The sequence below is a fragment of the Heterodontus francisci genome, chromosome 34 (genome assembly GCF_036365525.1).
Source record: "Heterodontus francisci isolate sHetFra1 chromosome 34, sHetFra1.hap1, whole genome shotgun sequence".
In the NCBI taxonomy this organism is placed as follows: Eukaryota; Metazoa; Chordata; class Chondrichthyes; order Heterodontiformes; family Heterodontidae; genus Heterodontus; species Heterodontus francisci.
The window spans coordinates 37,965,788-37,987,002 of record NC_090404.1 but is presented as its reverse complement, the minus strand read 5'-3'; the positions used below and the strand labels follow the sequence as shown (position 1 = coordinate 37,987,002).

At 44.7% G+C, this 21,215-nt stretch overlaps 1 non-coding gene across 1 annotated transcript; it reads left to right on the top strand.

Annotated features, from left to right (window-relative positions):
* The first annotated feature begins 11,809 nt into the window (after positions 1–11,809).
* Positions 11,810–11,893, top strand: trnas-uga (transfer RNA serine (anticodon UGA)). Its single transcript has one exon. It is a non-coding gene; the product is annotated as a tRNA-Ser (tRNA).
* The last annotated feature ends 9,322 nt before the right edge of the window (positions 11,894–21,215 follow it).

The window sequence follows — 21,215 nt, the reverse complement described above, 5'->3', positions numbered from 1 at the left end:
GTCACCACATTTCAGGAACGATATGAGGGTCCTTGAGAGGGTGCTGAGGAGATTTAGCAGAAGGGCTCCAGGGATGGAGCATTTTAGTTACAAGGTTAGGTTGGCAGAGCTGGGCTTGTTCTCCTTTGAACAAAAGAGATTGAGGGGAGATTTAATAGAAGTGTACCAGATTATGACAGGCTGGGATAAGTTAGACAAGGAAAACAGGACAAGGAGTAGTGACCACAAATTGCCAGTTCTGTGGAAAAAAAGGATGTGGGGGAGTATGAGGAAGCACTGTTTTTATATCTCAAGTGATAATGACCTGGAACTCGCTGCCCACAAGGGTGGTGGAAGCAGAAATGACAAACGCCTTCAGGAGGAATTCTGAGAAAAGCAGGCTTGCGGGGCTACGGGCATCGAGCCTGACTGCGTTGCTCTGTGCAGAGCTGGCATGGACCGAGCTGTCTCTTTCTCTGCTGGAAATGACTATGAAGTTTTGCAGTGCTCTCACTGCACGTGGCTCCTGTTGCTTTCATGTCACCTCATCGTTGTTTTCTATCCCTTCTTCTGGCCAGTTCAGACTAACTTCTCACCCCGTTTCTAAAATTCGGTGCTTTAGATGAGGCTCGAACTCACAACCTTGACATAGCTCATTCAATGCATTGCTGTATAAATACCGCACACTAACCGATTCGGCCACTGGAGTCACTACACACCCCATATAGTATGGGGAACTGCAGGCAAGTTAGCCTAACATCAGTCGTCTGGAAAATGTTCTAATCTATGACAAACGAAGTATTAACAAGCAATTGGAAAATCATTGTCTGAACAAACAAAGTCAACATGTTTTTACCGAATGGAAATCTTGATTGACAAATGTATTCCAGAATTCTGAGGATGTAACTGAAAGGGCAGATAAAGGGAAACCAGGACTGCAGTATAATTGGATTTCCAAAAGGCATTCGGTAAGATACCATCGAAGATTTATATACTAGATAAAGGCTCATGGAATTGAAGTAATATATTAGCATGCAAGGAGGACCTAGAGGTTAATGGACAGAAAGCAACGAGGGATAAATGGAGCATTTTCAAGATATCAGACCGTAATTCGTGGAGTGCCTCAAGGATCAGTGCTGGGGCCACAGCTATGTCCAATACCGAGAGTGTGGTGGAAGCAGATTCGGTCCTGGGTTGAAGAGAAGATTGGTCCATACCATCATTGATGCCAGCCTTTAGATAATTCCATTAAATCCACGTGCTATCAAGAGACGGCTGAAAGCACTGAATATAGAAAACACGATGGGCCCTGACACAATTCCAACTGTCATACTGAAGATCTGTGCTCTCGAACCAGCTGTGGCCTGAGAGAAGTTGTTTCAGTACAATTGCAAAAAGCACATCTTCCTGACAATGCGAAATTAGCCCAGCTATGTCCTGTCTACAAAAATCGGGAAAAGTCCAATCCGCCCATTAACTACCCCATCAGTCTACTCTCAATCATCAGCAAAATGTGGAAGGTATCGTCGACAGTGCTATCAATAAACACTTACTCAGTAACACATTGCTGACCGATGCTCAGTTTGGATTCCACCAGGGGCACTCAATTCGAGACTTCATTACAACCTTGGCCAAACATGGAAAATAGAGCTGTATTAGAGAGGTGACAGTGTCTGCCTTTGACATCAAGGTAACATTAGTCCTAGTATGGGATCAAGGAGCCCGAGCAAAACTGGAGGCAATGGGAAAGAGAGGGGAAACGCTCCACGAGATGAAGTCATACCTAACACAAAGGTATGTCCTCGGGGCAGTGTTTTCCAGAGTGGTTGGCGAGGGTTAAACTAAAATGGCAGGGGGATGGGAAACTTTGCAAGGAGTCAGAGGAAGGGTGATCAAGGAAAAGAACCAAAGGGGAATAAGAAAAGTGATAGGCAGAGAAATCAAGGGCCAGAATCAAACAGGGCCACAGTGAAAAATAGTGGGAAGGAGACAAGGAATGTTAAATAGACAAGCCTTAAGTCTTTGTGACTTAACGTGTGGATTATTAACAATCTTCTTCTTTGTCCTCCTTGTCTCCAGATACAATGGATAAGCGCCTGGAGGTGGTCAGTGCTTTGTGGAGCAGTGCTTGGAGTGGCTATAAAGGCCAATTCGAGAGTGACAGACACTTCCACATGTGCTGCAGATAAAATTGGTTGTCAGGGCTGTTACACAGTTGGCTCTCCCCTTGCATTTCTGTCTTTTTTTCCAGCCAACTGCTCAGTCTCTTCGACTCACCACGCTTTAGCCCCGCCTTTATGGCTACCCACCAGCTCTGACGATCACTGGCAACTGACTCCAACGACGTGTGATCAATGTCACAGGACTTCATGTTGTGCTTGCAGACGTCTTTAAAGCAGAGACATGGACGGCTGGTGGGTCTGGTACCAGTGACGAGCTCACTGCACAATGTGTCCTTGGGGATCTTGCCATCTTCCATGCAGCTCACATGGCCAAGCCATCTCAAGCACCGCTGGGTCTGTAGGATGCATAAGTTGGGGATGTTGGCGGCCTCGAGGACTTCTGTGTTGGAGATCCGATCCAGCCACCTGATGCCAAGGATTCTCTGGAGGCAGTGAACATGGAATGAATTGAAACATCGCTCTTGGCTGAAATACGTTGTTCAGGCCTCGCTGCTGTAAAGCAAAGTACTGAGGACACAGGCTTGATACACTCGGACCTTTGTGTTCTGTGTCAGTGCGCCATTTTCCCACACTCTCTTGGCCAGTCTGGACATAGCAGTGGAAGCCTTTCCCATGCGCTTGTTGATTTCTGCATCTAGAGACAGGTTACTGGTGATAGTTGAGCCTAGGTAGGTGAACTCTTGAACCACTTCCGGAGCGTGATCACCGATATTGATGGATGGAGCATTTCTGACGTCCTGTCCCATGATATTCATTTTCTTGAGGCTGATTGTTCGGCCAAATTCGTTGTAGGCAGCCGCAAACCTGTCGATGAGACTCTGCAGACACTCTCCAGTGTGAGATGTTAATGCAGCATCGTCAGCAGAGAGGAGTTCCCTGATGAGTACTTTCCGTACTTTGGTCTTCGCTCTTAGACGGGAAAGGTTGAACAACCTGCCACCTGATCTTGTGTGGAGGAAAATTCCTTCTTCTGAAGACTTGAACGCATGTGAGAGCAGCAGGGAGAAGAAGATCCCAAACAGTGTTGGTGCGAGAACACAGTCCTGTTTCACGCCACTCAAGATAGGAAAGGGGTCTGATGAGGCACCGCTGTACTGGATTGTGCCTTTCATATTGTCATGGAATGATGTGATGATACTTTGTAGCTTTGGTGGACATCCGATCTTTTCTAGTAATCTGAAAAGACCACGTCTGCTGACGAGGTCAAAGGCTTTGGTGAGATCAATGAAAGCAACGTAGAGGGGCATCTGTTTTTCATGGCCTTTCTCCAGTAGCTGACGAAGGGAGAACAGCATGTCAATGATCAATCTCTCTGCTCGAAAGCCACATTGTGCCTCAGGGTCGACACGCACGGCCAGCTTCTGGAGTCTGTTTAAAGTGACTGGAGCAAAGACTTCCCCACTATACTGAGCAGGGTGACTCCACGGTAGTTGTTGCAGTCACCGCGGTCACCTTTGTTCTTATAGAGGGTGATGATATTGGCATCGTGCATGTCCTGTGGAACTGCTCCCTCGTCCCAACACAGGCAAAGCAGTTTGTAGAGTGCTGAGAGTATAGCAGGCTTAGCACTCTTGATTATTTCAGGGGTAATGCTGTCCTTCCCAGGGGCATTTCCGCTGGCCAGAGAATCAATGGCATCACTGAGTTCCGATTTTGTTTGCTGTACGTCCAGCTCATCCATGACTGGCAGAGACTGGGCTGCATTGAGGGCGGTCTGAGTGACAACATTTTCCCTGGAGTACAGTTCTAGGTAGTGCTCCACCCAGAGGTCCATTTGTTTGCATTGGTCAGTGGTTGTGTCCCCTGATTTCGATTTGAGGGGGGCGATCTTCTTGATGGTTGGCCCAGAAGCTCTCTTAATGCCATCAGACATATCTCTGATTCTTCCGGTGTCGGAGGCCAGCTGAATATGGCTGCATAGGTGTTGCCAGTAGTCATTTGCGCAGCGCCTGGCTGTTCTTAGTGCAGCATTTCTGGCTGCTTTAAGTGCTACAATTGTTAGCTCGCTGGGGGCTTTCTTGTTGTTCAACAGTGCAATGCGCTGAGCGGCTATGACAGGGTCCAGCTCTTCAAAGTGAGATTGAAACCAGTCTGCATTCGACTTCACACATTTACCATAGGTGATCATAGCTGACACATAGATGGCGTCTCTGATGTGGGCCCACTTGGTCTCTGCATCCCCTGTGGGAGTGTTTTGAAGGGCTTTTTCAAGTTGAATTTAGACATTTATGTAACAGCTGTGGATAAGAAATTCTGCTTGGAGTGATGCAGCTTCTTTGGTTTGAGTCTAACCTTGCTGCACACCAGGGAATGGTCGGTATGAGCAATAAAGTGGATGAATTAATTGCGCGATTGGATGTAAACGGGTACGATATAGTTGGGATTACGGAGACATCGCTGCAGGCTGACCAGAGATGGGAAACGAACATCCAGGGTATTTGAAATAAAAACAAGAAATGCTGGAAATACTCAGCAGGTCTGGCAGCATCTGTGGAGAGAGAAGTTAACGTTTCAGGTCAGTGACCCTTCTTCAGAACTGGCAAATATTAGAAATGTAAAAGGTAATAAGCAAGTAAAGTATGGGTGCGGCAAGAGATAACAAGGAGAAGGTGGAAATAGGACAAGGTCACAGAATTGTTGGCCAGAAGGTCATGGAGCAATGATACGTAAATTGTGCGTTGAAAGACAAAGCATTCGTACAGAAAGGGTGTTAACGGACTGAAAATTGAACAGCTGCAAGTGCAAACATGAAAAAAATAGTGGGTAAGCAAATTGATCAAACTAATGTATGGTAGATGAAGTATAATGTGAATAAATGTGATGTTATCCACTTTGGTGGCAAAAACAGGAAGGCAGATTATTATCTGAATGCCAAAAAAACTGAGAGAGGAGAATATCCAACGAGACCTGGGTGTTCTTGTTCGCCAGTCACTAAACGTAAGCATGCAGGTGCAACAGGTGTTTAAATAAATGCAAATGTTAAAATGGCCTTCATTGTGATAGGATTCGAGTGCAGGAGCATGAATGTCTTGCTGCAATTATACAGGGCCTTGGTGAGGCCACACCTGGAATACTGAGAAGTTTTGGTCGCCTTATCTGAGGGAGGATGTTCTTGCTCTCGAGGGAGTGCAACGAAGGTGTACCAGACTGAATTTTGGGATGGCGAGACTGACGTATGAGAGATTGAATTGGTTAGCATTATATTCGCTGGAGTTCAGAAAAGTGAAGGGGACGGGGGGGAGGGGGTGGGTGGTGGGTGTGGGGTGGGGCGGGTTGTGTGTGTGTGGGGGTGGGGTGGGGGATCTCATAGAAACCTATAAATTTCTAACAGGCCTTGACAGGGTAGATGCAGGAAGGATGTTCCCGATGGTGGGGGAGTCCAGAACCAGTGGTCATAGTCTAAGGATACGGGGTAAACCATTGCTCAGTGACACTCAGTTTGGGTTCCGCCAGGGCCACTCAGCTCCTGGCCTCATTATAGCCTTGGTTCAAACATGGACAAAAGAGCTGAACTCAAGAGGTGAGGTGAGAGTGACTGCCCTTGACATCAAGGCAGCCTTTGACTGAGTATGGCATCAAGGAGCCCTGGCAAAACTGAGGTCAAGGGAAATCAGGGGGAAAGCCCTTCGCTGTCTGGAGTCATACCTGGTGCAAAGGAAGATAGTTGTGGTTGTTGGAGGTCAATCATCTGAGCTCCAGGATATTACTGCAGGAGTTCCTCAGGGTAGTGTCCTAGGCCCAACCATCTTCAACTGCTTTATCAATGGCTTTCCTTCAATCATAAGGTCAGAAGTGGGGATGTTCGCTGATGATTGCACAATGTTCAGCACCATTCGTGACTCCTCAGATACTGAAGCAGTCCGTGTAGAAATGCAGCAAGACCTGGACAATATCCAGGCTTGGGCTGATAAGTGGCAAGTAACATTCGCGCCACACAAGTGCCAGACAATGTCCATCTCCAACAAGAGAGAATCTAACCATCTCCCCTTGACATTCAACAGCATTACCATCGCTGAATCCCCCACTATCAACATCCTAGGGGTTACCATTGACCAGAAACTGAACTGGAGTAGTCATATAAATACCATGGCTACAAGAGCAGGTCAGAGGCTAGGAATCCTGAGGCGATTAACTCAGTTTCTGACTCCCCAAAGCCTGCCCACCATCTACAAGGCATAAGTCAGGCGTGTGATGGAATACTCTCCACTTGCCTGGATGGGTGCAGCTCCAACAACACTCAAGAAGCTCAACACCATCCAGGACAAAGCAGCCCGCTTGATTGTCACCCCATCTACAAACATTCACTCCCTCCACCACCGACGCACAGTGGCAGCAGTATGTACCACCGACAAGATGCACTGCAGCAATGCACCAAGGCTCCTTAGACAGCACCTTCCAAACCCGCGACATCTACCAACTAGAAGGACAAGGGCAGCAAATACATGGGAACACCACTACCTGCAAGTTCCCCTCCAAGTCACACACCATCCTGACTTGGAACTATATCGCCACTCCTTCACTGTCGCTTGGTCAAAATCCTGGAACTCCCTTCCTAACAGCACTGTGGGTATACCTACACCAAATGGACTGCAGCGGTTCAGGAAGGGAGCTCACCATCACCTTCTCAAGGGCAATTAGGGATGGGCAATAAATGCTGGCCTGGCCAGCGTCGCCCACATCCCATGAATGAATTTTAAAAAATTCAGGACTGAGATGAGGAGACGTTTCTTCACCCAGAAAGTGGTGAACCTGTGGATACTCTCCCCCAGAAAGCAGTTGAGGTCAAAACATTGTATGTTTTCAAGCTCTTGGGCTCAAAGGGATCGATGGATGTGGAGGAAAAGCAGAAACAGATTAGTGAGTTGTATGATCAGCCATGATCATAATGAATGGCGGACCAGGCTCGAAGGGCCGAATGGCCTACTCCTGCTCCTATCTTCTATACTTCTATTTTAAAAGGAAGATGGTTGTGTTGTTGGGCGTCAATCATCTCAGCTCCTGGACATAATTGCAGGAGTTCCTCAGAGTCTTGTCCTGGACCCAATCAACTTCAGATTCTTCATCAATGACCGTCCCTCCATCACGAGGTCAGACGTGGGGATGCTCGCTGATGATTGCACTATGGTTGGGACCATTCTCGACTCCTCAGACACTGAAGCAGTCCATATGCATATGCAGCAAGGCCTGGACTACAGTCAAGCTTGGACTGATAAACGGCAAGTTACAGTCACACCTCACAATTGCTGGACAATTTTCATCCCCAACAAGAGAAATTCTAAACATCTCCCCTTGAAGTTCAACGGCATTATCATTGCTGAATCCTCCACCATCAACATCCTGGGGATTATCCTTGCCCAGAAACCAGGAACAGCGATAAACATACTGTGGCTGCAAGAGTGGGTCCGGGGCTGGAAATTCTGCAACTCATCTTCTAACTCCCCAAAACCTGTCCACCATCTGGAAGGCAGAAGTCAGGGTGTGATGGAAAGCTCTCCACTTGCCTGCATGATTTCAGCCCCAAACACACTCTGAAGGTTCAACAGCATCTAAGACGAACCAACCTGCTTCATCATCACCCTATCCACCACATTAAACATTCACTTGCTCCACTATGGTGCACAGTGGCAGCAGTACGTACCATATACACGATGTACCGCAGCAACTCACCAATGCTCCTTTCACAACTGCTTGCAAACCTGCAACCAGTAGCACCTCGAAGGACAAGAGCAGTAGATGCATGGGAACACCGCCACCTGCATGCCTCCCTCCAAGTCACACAGCATCCTGACCTAGAACTATATTGCTGGGTCAAAATGCCGGAATTCCCTCCCTAACATCACTGTCTGAGTGCCTCCCCATATAGACTTCAGCGGTTCAAGAAGGCAGCTCACCATCACCTTCCCAAGCACAATTACTGATGGGCAGTAAATGCTGGCATTGCCAGGGACTCTCATATCCCAATAAGGAAGAAGAAAAATAATGGGTAATTATCTGAAGAGAAACATTTGCAGAGCTATGTTGAAAATGCAGATGTGTTGGACCAGCTGAGTTGCTCTTGCAGAGAGCCAGGATGCACAAGAAAGGCCATAGGATCTCCTTCTGTACTGTAACGATTTTGTTATTCTGTTCTATTCTGTTGTAAAAAGAGAAATTTGGCTTCAACTGCACAATATGCTGGTTAGACCATACCTGGAATACTGTGTATAGTTTTGGTCGCAGCACATTATAAAGGATACACATTGGCCTTGGAAACAGGGCAGTGAATTTTCACCAGAATGCAGCCAAGGCTCTAATGGTTAAATTATGAGATGTGATTAATTAAAATAGGCTTGCATTCCATAGACTTTGGGTGGTTAATGGGTGATTTGATTGAGTATTTTAGGATCAGGAAATGAATGAGGAGGGTAAATAGAGAGAAACGTCTTTTTCACTTGATCATTGTGGACAGGAAGCTAACTAGAAAAATTGTACTCAATTTTAAATGGTGAGGGAGCATTCCTTTTCTCCCAGTGTGCACATTCTGTCATGAATCTACCTGTTGAAAGGCACTGAGAGGGTTTCAGAGCACAGCTACTGAAACATCTGCAGATGGTGAATATCCAGACTCCTTTTGAATGAGTCGAGTGTTTCTGCCCCAACTACCCATTTAGATAGTGAGTTCCAGACCCTCACCACCCTCTGGGTGAAAAGACTTCTCCTCATCTCCCATCTCCCTTCTAACTTTTCTACCAATCACTTTAAATCTATGCCCCTCGTCTCTGATCTCTCTTCCAAAGTAAATAGGCCAGTCACCTCCACTCTATCCAGGCCCCTCAACTTCTTGTACATTTCAATCAGATCTCCCGTCAGCCATCTCTGTTCCAAGAACAACCCGAAAATAAATTAACAACTCCATTTCCCATAAGATTCACAAAGCTGGAGACTGGATTTTCCTTTTCGTACCATTCAATTTTTCGCACTCCCAAGTGCAAATACTTTCCAAAACCGCCTCGCTGTCCTTCACCTTTCATCATGCCCAGGGATGAGGAAATTCAGTTATGTGGAGATTCTGGGCACGTGGCGGCCAAATACAAAGCAGCTGTAAGCTGGAAGGCCACCAGACAAAGGACTGGAAGTAGAGTAAGTGCTGCAACATGTGTGATGAGGACACCTGGACAGGACCTACCCAAAAGGCAGCCTCAGTTACACACAGGCAGAAATAATCAAGGAGGAACAGGAGGAAGGAACAGCAAACATGTCTGCTGCAAAGTTCCAAAATGTGAACCACATTGACTCACACAGAGTGAACAGTCATATGCACCAAGAGTGACGAAAGCCTAAAGAGAGACAGCCAGGACAAAACAGTGCCACTAATTTGGCTGAGTTCTGTTTCATTTCTGACTTCTTAAAATTTATTTCATGGGATATGGGCATCGCTGGCAAGACTAGCATTTATTGCCCATCCCTAATTTCCCTTGAGAAGGTGGTGGTGAGCTGCCTTCTTGAACCACTGCAGTCCATGTGGTGTCGGTGCACGGACAGTGCTGTTAGGGAGGGAGTTCCAGGATTTTGATCCAATATCAGTAAAGGAACGGTGATATATTTCCAAGTCAGGATGGTGTGTGGCCTGGAGTGGAACTTGCAGATAGTGATGTTCCCACTCATCTGCTGTCCTTGCCCTTCCAGGTGGCAGAGGTCACGCGTTTGCAAAGTGCTGTCGAATTGCAAAGTGCTGTTGAAGGAGTTGTGGTGAGTTGCTGCAGTGTATCTTGTAGATGATACACACTGCTGCCACTGTGCTTTGGTGGCAAAGGGAGTGAATGTTTGTGGTGGTGGATGGGCTGCAAATCAAGTGGGCTGATATGTCCCGGATGATGTTGAGCTTCCTGAATGCAGCTCCAATATCATTCAAGTAAGTGGAGAGTATTCCATCGCACTCCTGACTTGTGTCTTGTAGATGGCGGACAGGCTTTGGGGTGTCAGGTGTTGGGTTAATCGCTGCAGAATTCCCAGCCTCGGACCCGCTGTTGTAGACACAGTATGTATGTGGCTAATTCAGTTCTGTTTCTGGTCAATGGCATCCCCCAAAGTTGTTGATAGTCGGTGTTTCAGCGATCATAATTCCATTGAATTGGGGTTCCATTCCCAATGCGGTCATAATTTGTGTTATATCGGTGACCAATGGTGTACCACAGGGATCGGTGCTGGGACCCTTGCTGTTTCTTATATCAGCAGAAAAGCTGCTCAGGTGGAAAGTCCAAAATAAAAGCATGACATGTTAGAAAGATTCAGCAGATCAGGCAGCTTATGTCGAGAAATCCTCTTCACTGAAAAAGATCTTTCTCAAACAATTGTGTTAGACTATCGCAGCTGCTTAAGTGGGACTGTGAATGTATAATGGTGAATACTCTGTGTTGTGGTCACAGCAACTCCAAATCCAGACAGAGCTTGCTTTATGTCTTAAACCGGCTGCTGCACCAACTAATGGAATGCATCAAATAACCAATCCTTACTTCTTGAAAATGAATTTCTTCTTGATGGAGAAAAAAAACTACTGTCTCTTTTTCCAGCATTTCACTTACACATGCCTGTGCTTCACACTCCAACATTCAAACCCGCCCCTTCTCTCAGATTATTCCTTCCACTATTAACACTCACTTGCTTCCATTTCATTTCACTGTGGCTCAGCAGACTGTAACATTCACTTTCACGGTCTTAAAGCCGTTAACATCGCTCGGTTACCACCGCTGTTTCGAGGTTACACACGTTCCATTCACACCAAAGTTCATTTGGACCTTGAACTGAGTCTATACACTTAGGTCCGACCGCTCGGCAGACACATGCTACAAAAGCAGGGCTGGCCTTTGGAAGGCCAGCGGTGGGTTGTTGACAATATTTCTTTGGGGAATCTTCTTTGCCAACGGATGTGAATTGATGAACTGGGTTTTGTTTTCATGGCAGATGATGTTTTTCTCATGAAATGTGTTCTGTGATGAATTAATGGAGAAAGAAACTGGAACACACTACCTGAAGGGGTGGTAGCGGCAGGAACACTCACAACATTTAATAAGTATTTAGATGAGCACTTGAAACGCCATAGCATACAAGGCTGCGGGCGAAGTGCTCGAAATGGGATTAGAATAGATGGGTGCTTGATAGCTGGCACAGATACGATGGTCCGAAGGGCCTATTGCTGTGCTGTATAGCTGTATAACTCTAAAGTTGATGAGGGTAGTGGTAATGTGATTGATGTTGTGGAGATGGTCTTTAAAAAGCATTTGGTGAAAGACCACATAATCAACTTGTTAGAAAAATTAAAGTGATGGAATTAAAGGACCAGTGACAGCGCGGATACATAATTTTCTGAGGTACATAAAACAGAGAATAGCGAGGAGAGAAGAGGACTGATTTCCAGGGTGATGGGGAAAAGCTGGATTGTGGGATTAAACTGACTGATTTTTCAAAGAGCCGGTGCAGGCTCAGCGGGTCGAGAGGATTCCTTCTGTGTTGTAAACTACACTGATTCCATCATGGGAATTTTAACATACACTGGGAGATGCAACTCAACTCAAGGCTCAAAGACAATGATTCCCCAGAATATGTCTAATTTCAGCAATTGTCTAATGCATTGTACCAATGATTTAATTAGAAGAGCGAGCAACATTTGAGCTGTGATGGCCGAGTGGTTAAGGCGTTGGGCTTGAAATCCAATGGGGAATTATCCTGCGCAGGTTCAAACCCTGCTTGCAGCGGCTATGTGTCTTCTTTCTTGAGTTGACTACTCAGTTTGCTTGTTGGAAATGTTCAAACGTCTCAATATCAATCAGAGATCGTGGATTTGTCATAAACTGAACAAAAGGCAAAAAATGTGTGAGAAATAAACAAACAAATCAGCCTGTTGAAGGTGAATAAATGGGAAAAGCAGCTAATATTGAAAGGCGTGGGTGAGCTTCACTTGTGTTCGAGTGGTGTGGGCTCAATGCATTCACTCTCGCGTTCTGGGTTCGATTCCTGGTCAGAAAGTAATCAGTTTTTTTACTGTGATGACAACTCTCACAAACGTGACTGACATTAAAAAGAAACAGCAAATGGTTCGCAACTCGGCGGTCATAGAGTTATACAGCAGAAAAACAGGCCCTTCGGCCAATCGTGTCTGTGCCAGTCATGAAGAACCTAACTATTCTCATCCCATTTTGCAGCACTTGGTCCGTAGCCTTGTATTCTCTGCCGTTTCAAGTGCTCATCGAAAAATTTGGTAAATGTTGTGAGGGTTCCTGCCTCTCCCAACCCTTTTCAGGCAGTGTGGTCCAAATTCCAAACACCCTCTGAGTGAACTTTTTCCCTCAAATCCACTCTAAACCTCCTGCCCCCTGACTTAAATCTATGCCCCCTGGTTATTGACACGTCCACTAAGGAAAAAGTTTCTTCCTGTCGAACCTATCAATGCCCCTCATAATTTTGTATACCTCAATCGTGTCCCCCCTCAGCCTTCTCTACTCTAAGGAAAATAACTCGAGCCATTTCAGTCTCTCTTCAAAACTGAAATGCTCCAGGTCAGAAAACATCATCGTGAATCTCCTCTGCACCCTCTCCAGGGCAATCACATCCTTCCTATAGTGTGCTGCCCAGAGTACTGTGCACAGTACACCAGCTGTGGCCGAACTAGCATTTTATACAGCTCCATCATAACCTCCCTGCTCTTATATTCTGTGCCTTGGCTAATAAAGGCAATTATCCCATATGCCTGCCTAACCACCTCATCTGCCAGTGCTGCTGCATTCAGTGGTCTATAGACAAGTACACCAAGGGCCCCCAGACATTCTGTACTTCCTAGGGTCCTACCATCCATTGTATATTCCCTTGCCTTGTTAGGCCTCCAAAATGCATCACCTCACACTTATCAGGATTAAATTCCATTTGCCACTGCTCCACCCATCTTACCAGCCCCTCTATATCGTCCTGTAATCTAAGGCTTTCCCCCTCACTATTTACGACACCACTAATTTTCGTGTCATCTGCGAATTTACTGATCATACCTCCTATATTCACGTCTAAATCATTCATGTACACTACAAACAGCAAGGGTCCCAGCAGTGATCCCTGCGCTACACCACTTGTCACAGGCTTCCACTCACAAAAACAACCCTCGACGACCATCCTCTGCCTCCTGCCACTAAGCCAATTTTTGATCCACTTTGCCAAATTTCCCTGGATCCCATGGGCCCTTACCTTCTTAACCAATCTCCCATGCGGGACTTTATCAAAAAACTTACTAAAGTCCATTTGACTACATCAACTGGTTTACCCTCATCTACACATCTAGTCACCACCTCAAAGAATTCAATCAAGTTAGTTAGACACGATCCCTCCCTGACAAAGACATGTTAACTATCCCTAGTTAATCCCTGCCTCTCCAAGTGGAGATTAATCCTGTCCCTCAGAATTTCTTCCAATAGTTTCCCAACCACTGATGTTAGACGCACCGGTCTGTCATTACCTGGTTTATCCCTGGAATCCGTCTTGAAGAAAGGTACCATATTCGCTGTCCTCCAATCCTCTGGTATGTCTCCTGTGGCCAGATAGGATCTGAAAATTTGTGTCAAAGCCCCTGTGATCACCTCCCTTGCCTCACATCATAGCCTGGGATACATCGCACCTGGGCCTGGGGATTTATCAAATTTTAAGCCCGCTAAAACAGCTAATGATTCCTCCCTTTCAATGTTAATGTGTTCAAGTATATCACAATCACCCTCCCTGATGTCTACACCCACATCGTCCTTCTCCATAGTGAACACAGATGAAAAGTAATTTTTAAAACCTCACCTATAACCTCCGGCTCCACACACAGATTGCCACTTTGGCCCCTAATGGACCCCTGTTTTGCCTGTAGATTCTATACCCTGGAATATTGAGCTGCCAGTCCTGCCGCTCCATCAATCATGTCTCTGTGATATCAATAATATCTTAATCCAATGTGATAATCTTCGCCCTCAATTCATCTGCCTTACTGGTAAGATTCCTTTCATTAAAATAGATGCAATCCAGCCTTGCAGTTTTCACTTGTGCCTTAACAATATTTGCTCTGCCTTCCACACTGAATCAGTTTCTCTTTTATATTTGGCTGTGCATCACCCCCTCCTGTACCTCCACTTTGTATCCCATCCCCCTGCCAAATTATGTTAGCACCCAGCAACCCCAACCACCCCACCCCCGCACCCCCCGCCCCCACCCCCCCCAACCCCCACCCCAGCCCCGGACCCCCAACAGCACCAGCAAACCTCTCAGCAAGATTTTGGTCCCGTTCCAGTTCAGGTGCAACCCACGCAACTTGCACGCCAGAAATATACCCAGTGATCCCTCCTGCACCATCTCCTCAGCCACGCATTCATCTGCTCTGTCCTCCTATTCCTATACTCATTCGCATGTGGCACCAGGAGTAATCCAGAGAATACCCCGTTTGAGATCCTGCTTTTCAATCTTCGACCTAGCTCCCTAAATTCTTGTTGCAGTGCCTCAGCCCTCTTTCTGCCTATGTCAGTGTGTACCACGACCTCTGAATGTTCACCCTCCCCCTTCAGAATGTCCTGCAGCTGCTCCATGACATACTTGACCAGAGCACCAGGGAGGCAACATACCATCCTGGAGACCGTTTCCCACCACAGAAAGGCCGATCTGTACACGTCACGATAGAATCCCCTATCACTATAGCTCTTCCACACTTTTTCCTGCCCTGCTGTGCAGCTGAGCCACCTGCGGTATCTGTGGAGAGAGCGAAACACAATTAAAGGTCCAGGTCGGTGACTGTGCAGCAGAGCTGAAGAAGTCAGAGATGTCACTGGTCGCTAACAGTTATAGAGACAGAGCTTGGGATGGAAAGGGGAACATGTTAGAACACAGAGTGATGAACTGATGAAAGTGAGGAAAAGGCCAGGAAAATATGGGTGGCAGGCAATGGGGCAGATATTTCTGCCTGCTGCTCAAGCTGCACAAATATCATTCCTGATCAACAAATCACAACTGCTCTGTCAACGAATCATGCTGGACCGAATGGCCTCCTTCTGTGCTGTACCTTTCTGCTATTGTATGTTCATTAACAGCACTGCTGCTGCCTTCACAGTCATTCTACCAACTTACAACCAATTCGAGCCAAATACACATTGAAAACCAGTGAGAAATTATGCAGAGTTTGAAATATAAGCAAGTGGTAAAAGATTGGAAGGAGAGTGTGACTGGGGATAATTGCTAATGGGAACAACTCTTACACATTCCAGTATTCAGTATCTGGAAGAAGCAGGAAGATGAGATCACAGTGCTTGTTTATCCCATTATCTGCAACACCCATTGTTTCCCAATGTCCTCCATCTTTCATTCCCATTCCTGGCTTTCCAGGGAAATCTGGGTTTCATGAATTCGATGTGTTCACATCAGGCATCTAACTCACCTGGGAGCTGGGGGAACAGAGAGAGCTGGAGAAAAAGCAATGATAGAAGCCGAAGGAGATCCCACATGAAACTGGCAGAATTTGATGTGTGTCAGTTGTTTCTATTGATGTATGACGGCAGTGTGCTGCTTTGTACATTGATGAGGTTGGTTCATCTTGGAAATGGAAAATTGTACATCTGCAGCTTTGTGCTCATGTCAACACATTCGGTGCTGTCATTGCCTGAACAAGGCTTTTGTGTTTCAGGTAAATATTTGGTTGTTTTAATGAGAAACTAATCTGTGGTGAAAATGGCCTTAAGTGAATAAATAGCAAATGTAGCGTGGAGCAGCTCACTTGTAGTGAATTCTGGCAGATTCCCTGGTGGTCTTGTGGAATTCAATGCTTTCTACATCACAGACATGGTTATATTCCTAGTCAAGGAATGAAACACGGTCAGGGAATGAAATTTTCTTGCTGCTGTATGAAATGACACAAAAATACATTCCTTGCTGAATAAAAACGTAATCAAGCTCATTAGGAATAATATTTGTTCTTCTGTTCTCTTTGTTCTTTTGTTCTCTTTTGCACCACCTCACTTTATTTGCTTAAAATCTATTACATTGCTAACCTTTGCCAGTTCTAGTGAAATGTCGCTGACCTTAAACGTTAACTCTGCCGCACTCTCCACAGATGTGGTCAGACTTGCTGAATATTTCCAGCACGTTTTGTTTTTATCTCAGATTTCCAGCATCTGCAATATTTTGCTTTTATATTAGGGTTGTTGCGACAGGCGTACTTCTTTTATTCTTCATCAATTTTAACAAGTTGCAACATGGCAGACTGGCAGCTATGAAGCAGTGTCACTGAGCAGCACGAACAGAAATCGGTATTAGACTAAAATCACAATTATCTATCACTGTGTACTGTGAGGGCACTTCATGATGAAACGGTCACTGCTTCAGAAAATTCTTAAACAGAACATTCCCTCTTGCATTTTTATCTCTGCCAACATTCGCCATTATATTTTGAGATGAAGCTGCACCATGAAACATTCCGATGTCTTGAAAATGTGCAACCTCCCCATGTAGAAATTGACTCCACACTCCCCATGTGATAGGTAAAGATACTCACCACTGAACTAAAAAGGAAGGAACACAACTCACAGTTGTGTATCCGCGACAGAAGCATCAGTCCAAGAATCGCACTGTTAGCAGACCTGGGTTCATCCACCAGCCCCTGAGGGAGGATTTTTATTCCAGACAGACACCGATGAGAGGGAAACAAAGAGAAAAAGAGAGAAAAGGAGAAAGAGAATGGCAGAGTGTGGAGTAGATGCTGAAAGGAACAGATTCACTCCACAATTCCATATTTTACTTCACTGAGACTGACAGACAGAAAGTAAGAAAAGAAAAGAAAACAGCACCTTTCACGTCCCCAGGATCTCACAAAGCGCTTTACAGTCAAGGAAGTACTTTTAAAGTGTGGTCACTGCAGTCATTTAATGGCAGAGAGAGAGAGAGAGAGTTGGACAAAAATGCTGATCCATCAGATGTCAAAATATGATCTTAAGAATTGCATCTCAATATGGAATCTTTCTTTCCAGGTCTATAAAAATCTTGCTGTTTGTTTGATTCCGGATCAGCAAATGTAAACCTGAAGCTGAGTGACTAAATTTCGCCTCTAATACCTGATGAAACAGGGACAAACATAGCAAATTCTATCAGGTCACCTTCCAGCCTTCTCTATTTTCGAGGTTTTCCTGTTGGTTTTCAGCTCTTGTTCTGGTAAAAGTTGTCAGTGAACGTTTATTTTCCTGTTCCCTGTGAGAGCTGGCAGCGGTGGAAACAATTCCTAATGTCTGAGGGATTTGACTTTGTTTTTTTAAATTTATTAATTCATTCTCTCGATGTATTCATTACCTAACCACTCGACTATAACTACTCGGTCTATATCTGTTTAAATGTTGCTCAGTTAAAATTTAAATCATCCTCTGCTTTTTAATACACCGGCAGTTAGTCGCTGAACAGTCTCCACTCAAGAAAATGCAGAAAGAGACAATCTCGTCTTTTATTATTTTTACCCTGCTACTTTCCACTGCAACATTTTAAAATGATGCTACACAACTAAAATAAATCAAGTTTGTGAAGGTAAAAATCCAGTCACCTCCTCGGGGAATTGAACCACATTGACACACATAGAGCGAAACACACAGATATGTACACCAAGAGTGAGGGAGGCCGAAAGAGAGACAGGCAGCTGGAAAGAAAGAGTATCTCCAATTTGGCAGATTTTTGTCCCATTTCTAAAGGTAAATTTTGAAATGCAAATGAGAAAATCCTGGAGGGATTGAAAGGTGCAGGATTTTATTACCTGTAACTGACGATTGGCTCTGCAGGGACCTGGTTAAACTTTGAAATAATCAGAAAGGCAGGCAGCAGGACACGAGCACTCACACAGAATTCACAACAGATTGTTAAGTTTATCATCTTAACCACTCGGCTACAACTGCATGCAATAAAGTATTATACCTGGTAAATGGAGTTCGGTCATAAAAGCAACAGCAAAGTTAAAAATAAACTCGCCCAATTTGGGATTAAACTTAGCACAAAAGCAAAAATACTGTTGTTGCTGGAAATCTGAAATAAAAGCAGAAACTGCTGGAAATACTCAGCAGATTCGCCAGCATCTGTGGAGTGAGAAACAGAGTTAATGTTTCAGGTCAGTGATCTTTCAGCAGATCTCGATGTCACCTCTTCTTCTGCCAATCTTCCTCAATCTGTTCTCTCTGGTTTTTCAATCCTTCAGCCATTAGAAACAGTTCCTCTTTAATTCTTCCATCTAAACCCTTCATATAAACATTTTTATCAATTCTCCTCTCTCCTTCTCTGCTCGAAGATGAACAACCCCAGCTTCTCCAGTCTATCCACGGATCTGGAATCTCACATCCCTGAATTATATTTTCCTGAAGATTGATGATGTCAAAAGCCAAAACATTTGATGTTTTCAACACGGCTGCTGAAATAGCCAGAATGTCATGACCTTGGAATCATTTTTAGATGATTTAAAGATGACTTCGAAAAAAATCACCTCGTGCTAATTTAAAATAACAGTTTAACATTCTGGTTATGCTCCCTATGTTGATTGCAGTGCAGTATTTCTATTGCGTTAGAGTTATCAACTGTCTTGTATTTGGGAACGGTCCCCAGTTCAAAACCACATTGAAACCTTATCAAAACACATTTCATGCAATACTAGGAAAAGTTGAGTGATACATATTCGTCAATACATGTTATCAAATTGCATTATGTCACAGACCTGTTACGTTTGCTTTTCCTCTGTACAGTTCTGTACACTCAAGCTGTCCACAGCGTCTTTCACTCACTTTCGTTTCCACCACTGACAGTGCAGAAAGTCATCCTCAAAGTGGAACATTACTGTTGATTTCTGTTCAAATTTGTGGGAGATTATGAAAGGATTATTCCGTGTTGCCTCGGTTAATAACAGCAAGTCTAAGCTGCATGTCACACTTGGAAACAAATACATCAATTACTCACTCTTTCCCAGCTCCACAGTGAGTGAGACCGGGACAAGCAGCAATATTCCACCCCAACACTCTCCAATCACCCACTGCCAACACAAAACAACAAACCAATCAGAGGGTTACTGTACATCCGTGGGACACAGGACACGATAGCCTGGGCCAAACCTCCCCTTACTCTGAGCACAGACTCAGGAGTGAATAAGTCACAAACAAAAGTAACAACTTTCGAAACCTTTCCATGTAAAATGTGTTCATGTTATTTAAAAGCTGACTGTTCTGCATCTGAAAATGAGCACCATGCAATTTGTGCTTTTCGTGTTTGTCTGTTCGGTTTGCAGTTCAATTTCTGGTGGATACTGAAGAGAATCTCATATCAAAATGATGACACAAAGTAGGTAAATAATAAACCCCAAAACAATTCCTCAATAAAATGGATCGCAATCTTTGGAAGGAGGTGCGGCTAAGAAGTGGAAGATGGGAATGATGTTATTGATGATTGAGTGGAATGTGTTGCATCCTTGAGCTTTTGTTGATCAATTTCCTTTTACATCTCGGAACACAGAAAAATGACAACACCACCGTGGGTTGCCTAGTTACCTTAGTCAGTAGAGCATGAGACTCTTAATCTCCTGCTCATGGGTTAGAGCCCCATGTTCAGTGTGATTGTTTTAAATTTTTCAGCTGCTTTCACGGGAAAACCCCAGCTCTCCATTCCTCCACCACTGTCACCCGCGCTCAAACTGTGTCTTTCTCCAGCACGCTGTTGTGAATATCATAATTCCTGGTTTACAAGTGAAAAATGTCCTCTGAATCACTGGTCATGTTAGAGACAAGTTTGTAGATGAAGCCTAATGTGCAGTGAATGATAATACTTTAAAAGTGGGAAGTTCCAGTGCAGCATTTGTACAAAAAGAAACTGCTCAGAGTAACAGAATGAGAATGGTCACTTCCTGGGGGACAAATAACATCGGATCCACGTCTAAAAGGATTCCAATGACCATGATCAGATTCATCAGATTCAGGGAGAAAATCTGGGAAACTCATCCTGAACCTCATTTACATCCAGATGAGCTATGTGGAAAGATGGTGTAAGGTTGGATTTGTTTTCCTTGAAACAGAGGAAGCTAAGGGGAGATTTAATGGAGGTGCAGAAAGTTATGAGGGACCTGGATAGAGTGGGTAGTGAGGACCTGTTTCCATGATCAGAGAGATCAATAACCAGGGGGCATTGATTTAGAAAAATAAAGCCTTGCATTTACATAGAGCCTTTCACGACCACTGGAATCCCAAAGCCTTTCTGTCACTGCTTTTCCTCCAGTTCCCTCTGCTCCTCCAGAGAAGAAAGTGGAGCTACCAGAAACTAATGTTGTTCAGCAGATGTAGTGCAAGAAGATACCGAACAGGCCGATGACAACAGTAAATTTTTTGATGAGCTGAGCTGCAGTAAAGCGTTGGCACCATTTAAAATGTCATTCAGCAGGTCTGGTTCCAAATCTGCTGATAGAAATGACAAGAAAACTTCTCTCTGAATTTCCTTCGAGTCATAATGTCAGAAGGCAAAGTAACAAGACAGGAAAGTGTATTTGGCTGTAATGGTTGCAAGATGGCAGAATGACTGTGAAAGGCAGTAGCAGTAGTGTTGAGAAACATGTAATTATAAAAATGTACTGCACAGAAAGAGGCCATTCGGCCCGGCGTGCTTATTTGACCGAGTAGTTCCGATTGGTTGATAAGGAACAACATTTCTGCCAGTTTGAACAGCAGGCAGAAAAACCTATCCCATTATCACCCACATTTTGTCTTGCACCAGCATCTCTTCAGTCAGTATATCACTCTGTCTTGCAACTTTTCACAGCCCTTTGCTTGTTTTCTATCACTCCCCTAGCTCTGTCGCTGTTCTTTTTCCAACTCTCAGACTTCTCCAGCTCTAATGAATGATCATCGACTTGGAAGATTGACTTGTTTCTCACTCCTTAGATGTAACAAGAGCTGTTGAGTGATTTCTCAGTCCCTTATACGAGTAATATCCCAATCTATATTAGGATACATTAAATCCCCCATTATTGCTATTCTATAATTCTTGCACCTCTCTGTATATTTGTTCCTCGAT